The following is an 18,152-nucleotide window of genomic DNA, read 5'->3' on the forward strand; positions in this document are numbered from 1 at the left end:
CAGTGCTTGGCAACCAACAACTTACCGCTGGTTTGGTGCTTGTTCACTGGGACGATTCTAACTGGAACATCCCCCCTCGTAAGCAAGCTACGCAAACCAGCCAATAAGATGCCATGTTGAGTAGGTGAAGGCAAGACAAACTCAAACCAAAAACCCATTGGCTTAACAATAAAGTGGCAAGGGGAATCACCAATATAACCCTGTTACACCTGTGTATGAGGCCTTATTTCCAGGACTCTGGAGAAATCTATGACAATAGATGGTATGGGCCCATTCCAGGTTCTGACCCGTGGAGGACTGAATGCATGTCTACAGAACAAGTGGACGAATCTGGATCTTTTATTTGTGGGGAATTTATATTTGATGAGATCATTTTTGGTGTTTAGGGAGGCTAGGTTGTATCCCATCTCAATATTAGACTGTTTTTTAATAAAGATTGTAACGAAAATCCTGATAAGAAGAGTTATGATTCTGATGTAGGTCTGAGAAACAGTTATGGTGAATGCAAGTGTTGGGGTTATGTTTAGGTGATGTTTAGATGACAAGAAATATCTCTAATAAAAATAGAAATGGGCTTTTCAATATTACAATATAACTACAATGTGTGTTTGGATGTATAATATTTAATCAAAGGGTGGATATGTTAAGGGAATTTTTATCAATGATGACTAATTATGTATACATTTCAATCAGGACTGACTAGTCCAAATGCTATTACAGTGCCTTGCGAAAGTATTCGGCCCCCTTGAACTTACATTTACATTACATTTAAGTCATTTAGCAGACGCTCTTATCCAGAGCGACTTACTTTGCGACCTTTTGCCACATTTCAGGCTTCAAACAAAGATATAAAACTGTATTTTTTTGTGAAGAATCAACAACAAGTGGGACACAATCATGAAGTGGAATGACATTTATTGGATATTTCAAACTTTTTTAACAAATCAAAAACTGAAAAATTGGGCGTGCAAAATTATTCAGCCCCTTTACTTTCAGTGCAGCAAACTCTCTCCAGAAGTTCAGTGAGGAAAACATTACAAGGATACATTCACTGTTGATCACTAGTTCTTCAGCTCAACTAGTGCAGGAGTAAGACATGGAATGGAATACTGAGTGTATCAGTTCAAACAGGATTTACAAGTTGCATGTTCTCTCTCTCTCTCTCTCCCTCCTTACACTAAAGAGGCCAGGCCTTTCACAGTGATACTCATGACTAGAGGAAGGTATCCAGGCTGGTCCTTCATCTCTGTCCTCAGTGTGTCCTCCTCTCTCTTCAGTGTAACTTCAGAGTGACCAAAGAGACTCTCTGTCCTCTGATACAGCTCCTCCTCAGTCAGAACAGCCAGACCTGCATCTCTCAGAGAGAGGGTCTCCCCACTCCCTGCTGCCACATGCTGCACCTGGAGGACAAGCAGCACAGGAATAAGATTATATACGGCTGTATTATGCCTGTATGGCTGTGTTTAGATAATCAGATCAGTTCTGAAAAAGATCTGATTTGATTAGTCAGAAAAAAATTGATGATTGGGATTGGGACATACAGTAAAGTATTGAATACAGACCTGTTTACCAGTGTAGCAAAAGGGGAAGTGTGAACTCACCAGAATCTGCAGGGCCTGTAAGACTGGAGGACTGCAACAGGATCCCAACACAGAGAGACACCCATCTGGCATTTCTAAAAAATAAATATGCACACTTTTTTAAGTTGGGAGCACCGGTGCTACTAATGAATGTTTCTTCATTTGGAGCCGTGTGAACACATGACATGAAACTGGAACAGGAAGTGTCGCAGTTGACATGGTCAAAGGTTAAGTTACGTCAATATCAAAAAAGTTGTTGAAACAGACTTGATCCACGTAATGATAAACTGATGATGTAATGTAATTCTGCTCCATTTCACCATTCATGGCGCTGACAATGAGGTTGATGGAACAGAGCAGTGAGGGTGACTCGTCGTCTGTCTGGCCCTCATTTGTTCCATCAGACTCATGTAAAAGGTCAGTATGGTCTGGACTGTCTGCTTCTCAGTCTCCTCCATAAGATCATCCATGTCAGGTGTCTCATCAACCAACATCTGATCCAGCTGTGAGGAGAGAGACGGACATACAAGAGTGTAGATGAGAAACCGAAGGGAGGTTTTAAGGATAGAGCTCAAGACAGGAACTGAAATATTGAGTGGTATAGTACCTCAGAGACTTTTCTCTAAAGCTCCACTGATTTATTTTAAGTGCTTGTAATCAGTAATAGTGCCTCACCACACTCTCCAGTACACTGACTGCCTCTCTGTCCTCCATGGTTGTCTTGAGGAGCTGGAGCAGAGAGGAGCGTTTAGCTGTTGGCAGGGATGACAGCACCTGGAAATGACCCCTCAGTTTCGCCAGTTCTGTCAACACACAACAGACTGTAAACAAAAACAGGTTGAAACAACATTTTGTGTGGCTCAGTCGGTAGAGCATGGCGTACGTGGGTTTTCTGGGACCACCCATAAAAAGTAGTACTTGTAAGTCGCTTTGGATGTAAATGGGATATATTATATATATTATAAGTACTTTCAACAAAAAATGTACATGTAATGATGTTGAATAAAGTGGGAAAATCATCAAGGTAATAGAATGTAGTATTTTTTTCAACCTACTTTTGACCTAAATCCAAAGACATGGTGAATGTGTTTGTTGAATTCATGTTAGTTTACAGCCTCAATCAAATGTAATTCAAAACTAGACGTTGAACTGACTGGCATCTGTGCCCAGTGGTAAACAACACAAAGTTTATATCCAGATTGAGAGAATCACAGGACTCAACTGCCACTATTTCAAAGTATGTTATTTTCTATGAATTACTTAAAAAGTTACAACAAATTTGCTGCAATTGTAACTAAAGGATAGGCTTGACATTTAGGGATTCTGCTTCACCCAAATAACAACAGTAGTCGATTCACTACAGCATCACTAGACTTACAGTATACAAACAATTACCACATCAATCAAATCACCAGATTCATTTAAACTACAACTGTAAGGAAAATGGGGAAAGGAGAAACATAGCTGCTCTGTCAATCCAGTGGCATCATTACCTTGACGAAGGATGCATTCCTTTGGGAGTGACACGACCTTGAGGAAATTGCATGCACCTACAAGTTTCCAGGCTCTTTCAAACCCACCCTTTCCAAAGGAGCGCACCTCTATAGCCAAGAGAACATGGTATTAGACCAATGATGTACTGTAACCAGTGAACACAGAAGGGTTAGATCATGGTTTTAGACCAATGACGTACCAGTGAACTTGAATCTACACTTGTACACTAGGACTTTGTATAGTTTATTTCCTGATCTGGAGAATGTTATCATCCTAATTGTGTTATAGCCTTTGATTTATCTCCTGGACTAGCAAGGCTGTATGAATTTAAGTGATGCTGGCAATACCTGACCTCCATTCCTCACTAAACCACATCTCTCCACCCTTATCAGTGACTCAATACAAACCAAGCTTAATTTATTTTATTGGTACCTTTATTTAACTAGGCAAGTCAGTTAAGAACAAATTCTTATTTTCAATGACAGCCTAGTGGGTTAACTGCCAAAGTGGGTTAACTGCCTGTTCAGGGGCAGAAAGACAGATTTGTACCTTGTCAGCTCGGGGGTTTGAACTTGCTCTAACCACTAGGCTACCCAGCCGCCCCGTTAATAAGCATTAACTTCTGGTTTAGAAACAGACTATGGCACTCAATATTTCAATAGGATACCTGAAATTAACAATATTTAGAAAAGTCAGAACCCATCAACACAAACTGACCAGGTGAAAGATATGATCCCTTATTGATGTTACTTGTTAAATCCACTACATCAGTGTAGCTGAAGGGGAGGAGACAGGTTAAAGAAGGATTTTCTACCCTTGAGGAAATTGAGACATGGATTATGTATGTGTGCCATTCAGAGGGTGAATGTGCAAGACAAAATATTTAAGCGCCTTTGAACGGGGTATGGTAGTAGGTGCCAGGCCCACGTCGTTTATGGTAAGAACTGCAATGATGCTGGGTTTTTCCCGCTCAAAGGATATCCAGCCAACTTGACACAGCTGTGGGAAGCATTGACATCAACATGGATCAACATCCCTGTGGAATGCTTTCGACACCTTGTAGAGTCCATGCCCTGAACGAATTGAGGCTGTTATGAGGGCAAAGACTCAATATTAGGAAAGAGTTCACATCAATAAGGGATAATAGCATCACCTGGATTCACCTGGTCAGCCTGTCATGGAAAGAGCAGGTGTTCTTAATAAAACTAGGAGGCAGAATTTTCACTTTTGGATAAATAGAGTGCCCAATTTCAACTTCCTGCTACTCATGCCAAGAATATAAGATATGCATATTATTCATAGATTTGGATAGAAAACACTCTGAAGTTTATAAAACTGTTGAATCATGTCTGTGAGTATAACAGAACTTATGTAGCAGGCAAAACCCCGAGGACTAACTGTTCAGATTTTTTTTTTGCCCCTCTCTATTCCCTATATGGTCTTTGCCATTTCATAAGAACCTATTTTCAGTTCCTACCGCTTCCACTAGGTGTCGCCAGTCTTTGGAATTTGGTTGAGGTTATTCCTTTGTGCAATGAAGAAGTAGACCAACTCGGAACTGGGGACACTTTTGTGAGTTGCGCAAGATGTGAAAAGCAGTGCTGGTTTCTTTTCTTTCCTGTATTGAATACAGATTGCCCCGTCTACAATTTGATCGATTATTAACGTTTAAAAATAACTAACGTTGTATTCCAAAAGTAGTTTGAAATATTTTGGCAAAGTTTATAGGCCACTTTGAAATATTTTGTAGTGACGTTGCGTTTTTGTAAGCTGTTTTTTTCTGGATCAAATGAGCTTTATAAATGGACATTTTCGATATATATGGATGGAATTAATCGAACAAAAGGACCAATTGTGATGTTTATGGGACATATTGGAGAGCCAACAAAAGAAGCTCATCAAAGGTAATGCATGTTTTATATTTTATTTCAGCGTTTTGTGTAGCGCCTGCAGGGTTGTAATATGCTAGCTCCTTTGTTCACTGCTGGTGCAGATGGTGCAGGCTATCAGATATTAGCTACTTATGCTTTTGCAGAAAAGCATTTTTTAAATCTGACATGTTGCCTGGATTCACAACGAGTGTAGCTTTAATTGAGTATATTACATGTGTGATATAATGAAAGTTTGAATTTTATAGCATTTTATTTGAATCTGGCACTCTGCATTTCCCCCAGCAATTGGCCAGTTGAGACTTTAGCGTCTCGCCTACCTGTAAGAGGTTAATGTTTTGTACACTCAGTGTATATATTATATATTTTGTTTATGTTTAGCTCACATATAATTTAACAGTGTACATTAATGTGTCTGTAATAGAATATAACCAGTTATAACCACAGACAGACTGGACAGCGTACTGGATAAGCACATTGAAGGATAGAGTGGCTTTGTACTAGTAGATCGATGAAGGTATACCAAAGTGAAAACCAAAGAATCCAAGTTATTTTAATGAACTACTCCCTCACCAAAGTGTCCATCGAGTTGGACCATGATCTCATCAATGCTATAGGCAATGACAGTGTTTTTAGGAATCTCCAGGAACACATCTTTGACTTCTTGTACTTTGCCTTTCCCCTTTACAGACACCTGTAAATAAACCAAAAACTAGAGTTAATCAGAAACAAACCATATATGTTTCTACAACAAAAATTGACTTAATTGACTTCCACTTTAAATCTGTGATACGCTATCGTGATTTGGATATCGTCATACCACCATGTTGGCTACCGACACATGGGTTGGATATCAGCTTGCCTGCAGTGGTGTGCTGCCTCAGTCACCAGTTATTTGAGAAGTGCTGGCTGGCTGGTTACTCTTGTTATCACACCTACCGTGACTCCAGTGACCTTCCCTCCAGCACCACATTCTCCAACCTGATGCTTTTTTTCTCTTATCGAGCACGGCTCACTCGTCACAATCCTCTCCATCACCACCCCAAACACAGACCTACTATTACGGGCCTCCTGGATCAGATAGTGGGACATGTCCAGAAGCCTGCAGGAGAGACACAAATAAATGATGCAACGGGGATACTTAATCAGTTGCACAACTGAATGCATTCAACTAAATGTTTCTTCTGCGTTTAACCCAACCCCTCTGAATCAGAGAGTTACGGGTAGCTGCCTGAATCGACGTTCAAGTCATCGGTCTCCGGGGAGCATGTGTTTTTGGGTTGTTACCTGCCTTGTTCAAGAGAACGGCAGATTTTTCCACCTTGGGTGGATTCTGGGGGTTCTAACCAGTGACCTTTCAGTTACTGGCCCAGCTCTCTTAACCTCTAAGTTAACTGCCATTGAATCAGTTTAGACAAAAATCTGGAACTTTCTCCATTAGGGTAAGTTAGGGTTGCCGGTAAGTTTTTTTAAGTCCCTGAAACTGTCTCTCGCTCGACAGAAATACAAGGTTTTGGAAATGGCATGAAGTTGACTCGCATCAAATTGATTGTTTTTACGCTTTTAGCTGGAATTTTGTGTGAGTTATGTTGTTCACTTCAACTCCCAGGGGCACAGTCACATTATGTTACAAAGGTTTCAGCATGTTTCACTGATCATAGTGTGTGTTTACACATGGACAAAGACCCACTTGTAACTTTCCTTTCAAACTTCCTCTTTCCCCATTCTGATATCTAACCATTGACTCTGATCTACTTTATGACTCTATATAAAAAGGTAGTTTACTTGTGTTTTGAGTTGTTTTGTAACCACTTCAGGTCAACCTCTTCTTTCTTCAGTTTGCCAAGGGAATACTTGAGTGTGGAGGCGTGTTCTGCCCCGATGTTAAAGTTTACATTAACTGCATCTGCCGCCAATTTTGTCTCCACGTCTACGCTGGCATCCCGGCTGTCACTAAATGTCCCACTGTGGTCCACAAAGTCAGACTCCTTGACAACTGAGGAAAAGTTCAACATTTGAATGGACTCTATGCTATTATACCACAGCACATATCTATAACAGACACATCCATCACATATCTATAACAGACACATCCATCACATATCTATAACAGACACATCCATCACATATCTATAACAGACACATCCATCACATATCTATAACAGACACATCCATCACATATCTATAACAGACACATCCATCACATATCTATAACAGACACATCCATCACATATCTATAACAGACACATCCATCACATATCTATAACAGACACATCCATCACATATCTATAACAGACACATCCATCACATATCTATAACAGACACATCCATCACATATCTATAACAGACACATCCATCACATATCTATAACAGACACATCCATCACATATCTATAACAGACACATCATCACATATCTATAACAGACACATCCATCACATATAAAGACACATCCATCATAATGACACACATCACATATCTATAACAGACACATCCATCACATATCTATAACAGACACAATCACATATTATAACAGACACATCCATCACATTATAACAGACACATCCATCACATATCTATAACAGACACATCCATCACATATCTATAACAGACACATCCATCAATATTTAACAGACACATCCATCACATATCTATAACAGACACATCCATCACATATCTATAACAGACACATCCATCACATATCTATAACAGACACATCCATCACATATCTATAACAGACACATCCATCACATATCTATAACAGACACATCCATCACATATCTATAACAGACACATCCATCACATATCTATAACAGACACATCCATCACATATCTATAACAGACACATCCATCACATATCTATAACAGACACATCCATCACATATCTATAACAGACACATCCATCACATATCTATAACAGACACATCCATCACATATCTATAACAGACACATCCATCACATATCTATAACAGACACATCCATCACATATCTATAACAGACACATCCATCACATATCTATAACAGACACATCCATCACATATCTATAACAGACACATCCATCACATATCTATAACAGACACATCCATCACATATCTATAACAGACACATCCATCACATATCTATAACAGACACATCCATCACATATCTATAACAGACACATCCATCACAATCTATAACAGACACATCCATCACATATCTATAACAGACACATCCATCACATATCTATAACAGACACATCCATCACATATCTATAACAGACACATCCATCATATCTATAACAGACACATCCATTAACAGACACATCCATCACATATCTATAACAGACACATCCATTATTATAACAGACACATCCATCACATATCTATAACAGACACATCCATCACATATCTATAACAGACACATCCATCACATATCTATAACAGACACATCCATCACATATCTATAACAGCAGATCTATAACAGACACATTCACATATCTATAACAGACACATCCATCACATATCTGGACACATCCATCACATATCTATGACACATCCATCACATAATGACACATCCATCACATATCTATAACAGACACATCCATCACATATCTATAACAGACACATCCATCACATATCTATAACAGACACATCCATCACATATCTATAACAGACACATCCATCACATATCTATAACAGACACATCCATCACATATCTATAACAGACACATCCATCACATATCTATAACAGACACATCCATCACATATCTATAACATACACATCCATCAAATTAGACACATCCATCACATATCTATAACAGACACATCAAATAATATGTACCTATACAAATTTATTTATTTGGCCTAGTAGCTGTTATAAATCAAATAGATTTATAAATAAATATACAACAAAAGTTTGCTTTTATAAAAACTGAATTTATTTCAAGTTTTGCTGAGCCATGGCGTTAGTGAGAAGAGTGAAAATCTGTGTTTTATTTTTGGAATTTAATCATAAATAGGCTATTTATTTTATGTGCAGATTTATTCCTCACCTTCTCTGGCTGTAATGGGTTCATATACCTGAAGGAGCCATACATCAAATTAGCATTGATCTCTCATTTAATTTAACTAGTAAATAGATGCTATTTATTTCAAGTTTTTTCCATTGAAGTATATATGCTAGCACTGTGAGGAAGCTGCTGTGTATTTTCTTTGATTTGTTCTCCTTTACAATGTCTCAGAATTAGCAGGTAGTCCAGTCAATGCAAGACATGTTGAATTGAAATGCTCTGCTGACAGGTCCACCACCATTTACCATTGTCTTCTCTTTCAGAAACAGTCGTTTGCCAAATACAGAATAAGTTTAAAACTTTCTGCCAACATCTCCAAAAACAGTTGATAAAATCTGCCATTGCTCTTTCTTTTAGAAACTGCTGTTGCCTAATTCCAATAGTTCCAAATTATACCGCGTTATTGTCACCATAACAGGTGAATGGAGGACTTTTCCAACTTTTCCGAGTTTTAATACAGGTCTGATTTATAATGGGAAACATGCATATCTGCTTGTGTCAAGTTTATAAATATCTATATTTTTATACATAGTATTCTTTTCAGAAATGGTGCAAGCAGATATATAGTGTGACATTTACGCAATAGTTATAAATGAGGCCCATTTGTAGCAATTGCATCAATTTCACACAAAATATTTGCTGCGTGTGCAATTTCTGAAACAAATATGTCGGCCTATGGTTAAAAATAGAGATTTAAAAACTTGGCAGACACCATACATTCGCAGTTCCCGTTATACATCAGACCTGTTAACAAACTTTGTTTGAGTGAACAGGCATTATAACTCTGCCTGGAAAGCACGCTCTCTATTCACCTTTTATGGTGACAATAATGCTGTATCATTTGGAGAATATTGGAATTAGGCAACAGCAGTGAGCAACGGCAAATTTGATCAGATGTTTTTGGAGGTGTTGACAGAATGTTTTCATATTTCGCCAAAGGACTATGCCAGTTTCTGGGTGGCAGGTATCCTAGGGGTTAGGAGCATTGGGCCAGTAACCGAAAGGTCACTAGTTCAAATCCAAGAGCCAACCAGGTGAAAAATCTATCTGTGCCCTTGAGCAAGGTACTTAAACCTAATTGCTCCTGTAAGCTGCTCTGGATAAGATTGTCTGCTAAATTACAAAAAACAATGGCAAATAGTTTTGGACCTGTCAGCAGAATTTTTTAACTCAATGCTTCACTGTAAAATATAATCTATCTGTTCAACTGTTACATTTTACGATATGTTATAATGGTTACGAAAATACTTTATCAATCAACTCGGCTTTATTAAGCTACTATTGTGATAGCCTACTGTAAAGAAATGACATTGACAGCTGATATATAATTCTGAAACTCAATCCAGTTGTTAAATGAATAGGATTTTGTTGCATTCATGCATTGCTACACCGTTTATCATTATCCCTAGCCTATACATAGTATTGGCACTGATAGTTAAACTTATCAGCATTGGCGCTTTTAACAACACATTACAAAATTCCAGACATAACAATGTACAATCAGTCTATTTTCTGGCAATTTATTCTCTAATTTGACCGGCATTGCTCCACATAGACGTGAGAAAAATAGACTTCCTTTCTAATTTGACATCTTATGACACCATTAATGCTTGTAAACCGTCTGTTTTCTCACATTCACTCATATGCATTCTATTTCATTATGAGAAATAAACGTTTGTGTGATTTCGACTTTAATGCTCATTCATGAGCACAGTTTTAGGAAGTGACATGCGCCAAGTTTATAATTCTCAATATTTTCATGTGTACGTATTTTAAGAAATGTCGCACGCTGATATTTACTGTGAAACATATGGTTATAAATGAGGCATCAGGAGTTTACCTGGATTTAAGGGTGTATTTTTGGTAAACACATCATCGAGGGTCAACTTAGTAGGCGTGTATTTGGTTTTCATAAAGAAAGGTGACTGTTTGAGAACCAGTGAGAGAGGGTTCAACTTGCTACAGTTGTTCAGGGAGGACACAGGTATCAGGTTGCCATTAGAATCCACGTTCTTCACAAATTTTTCTGTTGCTGAGGCAAACGTGGCCATAGCTATAAGTCCAAAGAGGTCAAGGAGACAGATGAGGAGATGGTTGAGAATGGTGTCTCAGGCTGAGGACAAACAGAAAGGACAAAGACAAAAAGTAATAAATGCAAGTCCAAGCAAGCCTTCTCAATAGCATCAATTCAAACTACTGTAAACTACATTTCACTCAAAGCATGAAATGTGACATTTTCTATCCCATAATATATTTATCCAGTGTATCCTGAAGAGCAGTATTTCATATTTCTGTTAACGTAATCTGCAAGAGCTTCTATAGCTACCAGGTTCTCACCGTTTCTTCCTCCAGGTCCTTGGGACTCAGTCAGTGCTCAATCTCTGAAGGGGCTGTGTCAGTCACAAGCCTATAAGAGGAGTGTCTTTGCCACACCCCCTTCTCACAATGACACAGGAACTGCATTCCAAATACACCCACAGTTTGTTTCCTAGTTTAATTAAATACAGTAGCGTCCTATTACAGCTGGAACCAACTATGCCAACCAGTCCACAATCACAATGCATTGTATAAAAAGCAGATTTCTATGTGAATTCTATGTAGGTTTCTCTCTACCACTGCACACTGTGCTGTAACAGTGGACTAGCCGCTAGCATGTCACTGTAAGGTTCTCATGTATGTGGTTTCCAATAAAGGTACAATAAAAAGCTTATTCAGATTCTGTCAGGATTTGGCCAGGGTTGTTCCGGGTTTTGGTCACTAGATGCCCCCATTGTGCTTTTTGACCTTATGTTTTTTCCCTTGTTCCCCATTATTATTTGCACCTGTGCCTCGTTTTCCCCTGATTGTATTTAAACCCTTAGTTTCCCTCAGTTCTGTGCTCTGTGTTTGTATGTTAGCACCCAGCCCTAGTGTTCTGTGTATTCTTGTCGATTCCGGTGGATGCTCTTGTGGAATTCTGTTTTTGTTTTTGAGTATCTCTTGAGGCTTTTTTGTGCTATTCCTACCACCTTTTGGATTTGCCATTTTTGTATTGAAGGACTTCTCCTTTTTACTTTATTAAATACACCGTCTTAAGTACTGCTGTGTCTGCCTCATCTTCTGGGTTCTGCTGACTATTCGTGGCTCAGTTGGTTAAGTGACTGTTTCTCACTCCGGAGACCCAGGTTCGTAACCGGGTCCTGACAGAAACACAGAGCCAAAAATGAACCCAGAGGCAGCCAGTTCCCAGGACCTTTTTGCCATGCTGTCCCACCACCAGGAGACTGTCCAACGCCACGAAGCCGCCCTGGTTCAGCAAGAGGCCTTAATGGCTAGACATTCTCATCTTCTGTCGGAGATGCTGACTTCCATTAAGCAAATATCTGATCGTCTTACCCCGGCAACAGTTCCCGTCCCAGTACCTCAGATTCACGTACCCATGGCAGTTAACCCCCTGGCTGAACCTCGTCTTCCACCTCCCCAACGGTTCTCAGGTGATCCAAGTGCTTGTAAAGGGTTTCTCACCCAATGTTCTCTCTCCTTTGAGCTACAACCCTCGTCGTTTCCCACCGACCGGTCTAAGATCGCTTATATCATCACCCTGCTGTCGGAAAAAGCCCTGGCCTGGGCTACTGCTGTGTGGGATGCCCATAGTTCCTGCTGTGCCAGCTACTCTGCCTTTGCTGAGGAATTCAAACGAGTGTTTCAAGGCCCAAGCAGTGGTTCTGACTCAGCCAAACAGCTCCTGACTCTCCACCAAGGTTGGCGCAGCGTGACGGACTATGCCATCCAGTTCCGCACGGTGGCAGCAGCAAGTGGCTGGAACAACGAGGCGCTCACGGTGTGCTTTCTGAAAGGCCTTTCCGACACTATCCAAGATGAACTGGCCACTCGGGAACCACCGGACAATCTCGAGTCCCTGATCAAGTTGGCCTCACGCATTGACCAGCGTCTGAGAGAGAGAACTCAACCGTAGACCTCTAGCCCCTATCAGTCCCAGCTCCGAGTCCCCACCTTTATCCTCGCTGGCTCCATCGGAACCCATGCAGATTGGACGCATCTCCCAGGCTGAGAGAGACCGCCGGATGAGGGAGCGACGCTGTCTATATTGCGGCAAACCGGGCCATTTCCGTTCCTCGTGTCCCGGGCTCCAGGGAAACGCTCTGTCCCGTACAGACCGGGGGAACTGTAACGGGAAACATAACCTCCTCCCATCCGTCCAACTCCCGTCTGCTCATTCCAGTCACCCTCTCCTGGGACAACCACAAGCTTCACCTTCAAGCCTTGGTAGACTCTGGAGCCGCAGGTAACTTCATGGATGGTGTCTGGGCGAAGGAGAATGGCGTTCCCTCTGAACCTCTAAGTGAACACATGAGGGTCACTACATTGGATGGAAGCCCTTTGGGATCTGGACTTGTCACTCATGTCACTACCTCCTTGCGACTTTCAGTTTCACAACACCAGGAATTGATGAACTTTCATTTGATCTCCTGTTCCGAGTTCCCTCTCGTCCTTGGATACCCCTGGCTTCACAGCCATAACCCTCACATAGACTGGTCTGTGGGCACTATCAAGCAGTGGGGTCCTACGTGCCAAGCTACTTGTATTTTCCAGAATTCCCGAGTTCTACTCCCGAGTCTTTAGAATCCATCGACCTGACCCGAGTTCCCGAGTGTTACCATGACCTCAAACTGGTGTTTAGCAAACAGAGGGCCACCATGCTACCACCCCATAGACCTTACGATTGCCCCATCGACCTGTTTCCGGGCACTTGCCCCCCCAGGGGTCGGATCTTTTCCCTATCTCCACCCGAACGAGCTGCTATGGATACCTACATCAAGGACGCTCTGGAAGCAGGCCTCATGCATCCATCCACCTCCCCAGGTGGGAGTAGGGTTTTTCTTTGTGGCCAAGAAAGACGGTGGATTACGTCCTTGCATCGACTACCGGGGACTCAATGCCATAACCGTCCGTAACCGTTACCCGCTACCCCTTATGGCCACAGCCTTCGAGCTGCTCCAGGAAGCAGTTGTTTTCACTAAGCTTGACCTGCGGAACGCATACCATCTTGTGCGGATCAGACCTGGTGACGAGTGGAAGACCGCTTTCAACACGCCTACTGGTCACTATGAATACTTGGTGATGCCCTTCGGCCTGACCAACGCCCCAGCGGTGTTCCAAGCGCTCATAAACGATGTGCTTAGGGATATGCTTAACATATTTGTGTTCGTTTACTTGGATGACATCCTCATCTTTTCGAGCTCCCTTCAAGAACACACTAAGCATGTCAGACAAGTACTCAAACGCCTCCTGGACAGCCATCTGTACGTTAAGCCGGAAAAATGTGAATTCCATTCATCCCGAGTACAATTCCTGGGATTTGTAGTGGAACCCGGTCGAGTCCAAATGGACCCCAGGAAGGTAGGGGCGGTAGCGGATTGGCCCACCCCCAAATCCGTTAAGGAAGTTCAGCGTTTCCTGGGCTTCACAAACTTTTACCGCAAGTTCATCAAGAACTTCAGCTTGGTGGCAGCCCCTCTCTCAGCTTTAACCAAGGGTGGCAATGCAAGGTTTTTGTGGGGAAGAGAAGCTGAGACGGCCTTCCAAGGACTCAAGCAGCGCGTTCTCTCTGCTCCCATCCTGATACTACCGACTACGGATGAACCATTTGTGGTGGAGGTAGACGCATCAGAGGTTGGTGTTGGAGCTGTCCTGTCTCAGAGGGGTGAAGACAAGAAGCTTCATCCGTGCGCTTTCTTCTCACACCGGCTTACCCCGACTGAGAGGAACTACGATGTGGGGGATCGTGAACTCCTAGCGGTTAAGATGGCATTGAAGGAATGGAGACACTGGCTCGAGGGGGCTTCTCACCCGTTTCAAGTGCTTACGGACCACAAAAATCTGGAGTATATCCAGCAGGCGAAGCGGTTGAACTCTAGACAAGCTAGATGGTCTCTTTTCTTCAATCGATTCCAGTTTATCCTCACCTATCGGCCCGGGTCGAAGAATCTCAAACCGGATGCCCTGTCCCGAGTCTACGCTCCTGCCATTCGAGATGACACGGACATGCCTGTCCTTCCTGCTGCTAAGATTGTGGCTCCGATCTCGTGGCAAGTTGAGGATACCGTGAGACGTGCTCAAGATAGCGAACCGGACCCGAAAGGAGGTCCTGCCAATCGGTTGTTTGTCCCCAAGGCAGTGAGGACTCAGGTCCTTCTGTGGGGGCACTCCTCTCGCCTCACCTGTCATCCGGGCGTAGGTCGCACCTTGGAGTTCATCCAGCGTAAGTTCTGGTGGCCTACCATAAGAGAAGACGTTGCCACTTTCGTCAATGCCTGTCCCGTGTGCTGCCAGGGCAAATATTCTCACCTCCGCCCTCAAGGACTCCTTCACCCTTTACCTGTTCCCCACAGACCCTGGTCCCATATCTCATTGGACTTTATTACTGGACTTCCTCCATCCCATGGCAATACTACTATCCTAGTCATAATCGACAGGTTTTCAAAGGCGGCCAGGTTCGTCCCTCTGACTAAGTTACCTTCTGCCAAGGAAACGGCTGAGTTGGTAATTAATCATGTGTTCCGAGTCTTCGGCATTCCTCAAGATATGGTTTCTGACAGAGGTCCCCAGTTCACCTCAAGGTTTTGGAAGGCCTTCTGCCAACTCATGGGCGCTTCTGCCAGTCTATCTTCAGGGTACCATCCGGAGTCCAACGGCCAAACAGAGGATGAATCAAGAGCTGGAAACCACCCTCCGATGTATGACTCGTGACAACCCGTCCACATGGTCATCCTTTATTGTTTGGGCCGAATACGCGCACAACACCTTGCGCTCCTCCTCCACTGGTATGTCCCCGCACGAGTGTCAGTTTGGCTATGCTCCTCCATTGTTTCCGGACCAGGAGGCAGAAGTCAGAGTGCCTTCAGCCTTGAAGTTCGTCAGACGCTGTCGGCTTATGTGGAGGAAGACCCGTCTTAATCTTATGCGTTCCTCACAGAGGTACCAACAACAAGCCAACAGACGTCGCCGTCCCGGGCCTACCCTGCGCCCCGGCCAGAGAGTCTGGCTCTCCACAAGAGACTTACCTCTACGGGTGGAGTCTCGCAAGCTGTCCCACAAATACATCGGTCCCTTCAAGGTTGCCAGGAGAGTTAACCCAGTTTCTTATCGCCTACACTTACCCAGATCCCTTAAGATTAATCCCACATTTCACATTTCATTGTTAAAACCTGTTGTTTTTTCTCCCCTTGTCCCGGCAGACAGACCTCCCCCTCCCCTTGTATGTTAGCACCCAGCCCTAGTGTTCTGTGTATTCTTGTCGATTCCGGTGGATGCTCTTGTGGAATTCTGTTTTTGTTTTTGAGTATCTCTTGAGGCTTTTTTGTGCTATTCCTACCACCTTTTGGATTTGCCATTTTTGTATTGAAGGACTTCTCCTTTTTACTTTATTAAATACACCGTCTTAAGTACTGCTGTGTCTGCCTCATCTTCTGGGTTCTGCTGACTATTCGTGGCTCAGTTGGTTAAGTGACTGTTTCTCACTCCGGAGACCCAGGTTCGTAACCGGGTCCTGACAGATTCAGAGGGGTTCTGTGTAGAATTCTAGGATTCTACACCTTTCTTCCAAAAATGGTTTGCAGGATATAAAACGTTCTAGGTAGAATCCTTTACCTTAAATAACCATCATTTTCCAAAAAGGGTTCTTCAGATGAAAACGGCTCTTGGTAGAACCCTATGCAAAGAACCCTTTTGGAACCCTTTTTCTAAGAGTGTAGCTACACGTATTTGGGTTGGTATCATCAATTGAATCAATCCATGCCCATTTTCAACATCTCTTTCTAAAAAAAAAAAGAATTACAAAAATATAATTAATATAACTAATTAGCTTGCTTAAGAATGATATACTTAAATGTCTTAAATGCATTAGCTAAGAATTCATTACATAATCATAGGATTGTCTTTAACCCCTTACTGGTAAACTGTCCTGTTCCACTCTAACATTCCTGCTCTTCACTACTGTTTTATTTCATGAGAAAATAACTTTACGAGAAGCAGTTAGAACTCAAGGAGCAACATGCCTGTTTTGTGTTTAAGAGCAGGGATTGGCTGTCATCCATTGTTATATCCTTGGTACATGCCAAGTTGCAGGGAAGGATAATGTGGTTCTAGTGTTGTCATCCTCATGACCTGGATAAACAGTGAAGGAGTAGTTCTTAACATAGCACAGTTTAGTTTGTACAAGTACATGAGTGTACACATGGCCAAAGTGCTTAGCTGGAAGGCCCAAGTAGAGAGAGTGCTGGAGGACCAAGTAGCTGGAAGGCCCAAGTAGAGTTGTGCTGGAGGTCCAAGTAGCTGGAATGTCCAAGTAGACCAGGGATGGGCAACTTTGATGGGGGTGGGGACCACAAATTCTAAACTCATCATGAAGAGCCTCAGTTACTCGCAGGTCTGTGTATCCACATGTGCATGGCACCCTATTCCATATATACGACTCCAGCCAAAATTTGTTCACTATATAGTTGTAACGCTCCCCAGCAAGAAACCAAACATTTTGGCTCAAACAGAAGGGGGTAACTAACAAAGAGTCACTGACAACAACCAAAACAAAACAGGTTTAGGAGGGGTTCTGAAAGACAGTCATGTGGGTGTCCACTGAAAGTTGTCTCGCAACAACAACTGGAACCTAAAAGACCCCCACCATGAGACCCACTAAATTCACCCAAGAAGAGGCAAAAAAAAACACACAAAAAAAAAACTTGGAGATAGGAAGTAAACCATAAAGTAGAGCAAAATGATAACAGGGAAGATCGGTTAAAATATTGATTTTCTACAACTCAAATGGGGAGAGACAACTAAGCCCTCCACATCTCTCAAGACAACTGGAGCATCTGGGCCAACACAGGTGAAACCCCTTTTGACTAACGAGATGGACAAGCCAGCACAATAATTACGATTCCACTTTCTATTTTATAAATGGATAAGAGAGCACTCGACGAAAGTATAATTAGCTAAATAATACATCTTCAAATAAGGAACTGGAACACAAAAGTACTGAATCAACATGGGAGGTATGAAACACAGCAAACAAAGGAGATAAAAGGCAAAGTATGTGGGAATGTGTGGGTGTTTGGTGATGGAGGGGAATATATGGGTATGTGTGG

The 18,152-nt window shown here is 42.1% G+C and overlaps 1 pseudogene; it reads right to left on the bottom strand.

Annotated features, from left to right (window-relative positions):
• Positions 1-898: 898 nt before the first annotated feature.
• Positions 899-11,385, bottom strand: LOC135531285 (gasdermin-E-like; annotated as a pseudogene).
• Positions 11,386-18,152: the final 6,767 nt, after the last annotated feature.

Source organism: Oncorhynchus masou, unplaced genomic scaffold (genome assembly GCF_036934945.1).
Source record: "Oncorhynchus masou masou isolate Uvic2021 unplaced genomic scaffold, UVic_Omas_1.1 unplaced_scaffold_1572, whole genome shotgun sequence".
Classification (NCBI taxonomy): Eukaryota; Metazoa; Chordata; class Actinopteri; order Salmoniformes; family Salmonidae; genus Oncorhynchus; species Oncorhynchus masou.